Here is a 2248-nt window from a genome sequence, read left to right as displayed (position 1 = left end):
ATAAGCTATTTTGAGAACTTTTAATTAAATAAAATTTTAGTATAATTTTATTTTCTGAAGGGTTTTTAAATTAGTATATATTATACAAAGGGGTTTCATTGTGATTTTCCATCATCTCTAGTTCCATTCATTTGCATGCAGAGGACAAAATTTCATTTTTCTTCATGGCTCCAAAACACACACATACGTATACATACACATATACATTTATTTATTTATTTATTTATTTATTTATTTATAGATTTTTATTCATCAGTTCATGGCATATAAGCTGACTCCATAGCTTGGCTACTGAGAAGCATGCCGCTATGATCACAGGTATGCAGGTATCTCTGTTGTACACTGACTTAAATTCCTTTGAATATATGTCCAGAAATGAGCAGAATAGAAGGATCATCTGGTTGTTCTATTGCTTGTTCGTTTGAGCACCTCCATACTGACTTCCATAGTGTCTGCACTAATCTACATGACCTGCAACAGTGTATAAGGGATCCTTTTTCCCTGCATTCCTCATCAGCGTTTATTGTTGTTTTATCTTCCTGATGATAGCCAATCTGCCTGGGATGATATTAATTCTCAGTGTCATTTTGATTTGCATTTCCTTTATGACTAAGGATGTTAAACATTTCTTCATGTACTTTTAAGACATTTGTTCCTCTTTTGAGAACTGAATCTTCAATTCATTTGTCATTTCTTACTCTTATTTCCTGAATAATTAAAGTCCTATTCATAAAGTTGCTTTTTTTTCTTTCCCTTGTCTTATTGCTCTGGCTAAGAATTCAAACACTGTATTATGTAGAGTGAACATCCTGCTCTTGTTTGTGACCAAAGGTTTTAAGTTTTCCCCATTAATTTTATGTTGGCTGTGGGCTTAGAATATATAACCTTTACTATGTTGAGGTATGTTCCTTCTACTACCAGTTTCTTTAGGACGTTTTTCTTAAAGGGATTTTGAATTTTGTCAAAGGCTTTTTCTGCATCTATTGACATACTCATGTGATTTTTCTCCTTTATTCTGTTTATGTGTTGTGTTACATTTACTGATTTGCATATGTTGAACCATCTCTGCATTGTTGGAATGTAATAGACTTGATCATGGTATATGATCTTTTTAATGTGCTGTTGAATTTAGTTTGTAAGTATTTTATTGGAATTTTGTATGTATGTTAATCAAGGTAATTGATCTAATTTTCTTTTTTTTTTTTTTCTTGTGTCTATGGCTGGTTTTGGCATCGGAGTAATACTAACTTAAAATTATGGAGCAGTGTTGGAGCCAGCAGTGGGAACTTGCCTGTGTGAGTTGGCATCTGGCCTTGTGAGAAAGCTCCAAGGAACTGAGTCAAAAGTCTCTGCAGAGAAACTAAAGCAGATACCTTAAAGCAACTGAGGCCAATAGGAAAAGGGGACCAGGAACTAGAGAAAAGGTTAGATGAAAAAGAATTAACCTAGAAGGTAACACCCACGCACAGGAAATCAATGTGAGTCAATGCCCTGTATAGCTAACCTTATCTCAACCAGCAAAAACCCTTGTTCCTTCCTATTATTGCTTATACTCTCTCTACAACAAAATTAAAGATAAGGGCAAAATAGTTTCTGCTGGGTATTGAGGGGGGCGGAGCGGGAGGGGGTGGAGTGGGTGGTAAGGGAGGGGGTGGGGGCGGGGGGAGAAATGAACTAAGCCTTGTATGCACATATGAATAATAAAAGAAAAATGAAAAAAAAAAAAAGTCTCAGACTAGCCCTTGGCCTGTGTGGGTTAGTATCTGCCTCAGTTCCTTAGAGCTTTCTTGTAAGGCCAGATGCCAGCTCACACAGGCAAGGTCCCACTGCTGGCTCCAACAGAGAGGCTTAGCAATATGCATTTCATCCTTGCAAGGGGGCCACGTTAATCTTCTCTATATCTTTCCAATTTTAGTGTATGTGCTGGAAAGTGAGTACTTTAGTATAATTTAAATTAGAAAGTAGAGATGTCCTAATGTAGTGTTGCAACTAGAATGATAATAGTAATAACCAACATTTATTAAGTGCTTATTTACATTCTTTGCATCACTTTAAATGTGTTACATGCTTTTAATTCACTTAATCCTTGCAAAAAAACATACAAATTTTCTGAGTTTGAAAAGTTTTACTTATAAAGTATATATCACTATTATTCTAATTTTATGTATTAGGAAACTGAGTCACAGAAAAATATCCCAGTTAGTAAAAATGGAATTCAGAAGTCTGTGTGGGGGGATATATTTAAGCT

At 35.1% G+C, this 2248-nt stretch overlaps 1 pseudogene; it reads right to left on the bottom strand.

The window, feature by feature from the left end:
- Positions 1–1837: 1837 nt before the first annotated feature.
- On the bottom strand, positions 1838–1938 carry LOC141423651 (U6 spliceosomal RNA; annotated as a pseudogene).
- Positions 1939–2248: the final 310 nt, after the last annotated feature.

Source organism: Castor canadensis, chromosome 5 (assembly GCF_047511655.1).
Source record: "Castor canadensis chromosome 5, mCasCan1.hap1v2, whole genome shotgun sequence".
NCBI lineage: Eukaryota > Metazoa > Chordata > Mammalia > Rodentia > Castoridae > Castor > Castor canadensis.
The sequence above is the reverse complement of the archived record's forward strand: the minus strand, read 5'-3'. Positions and strand labels throughout refer to the sequence as shown.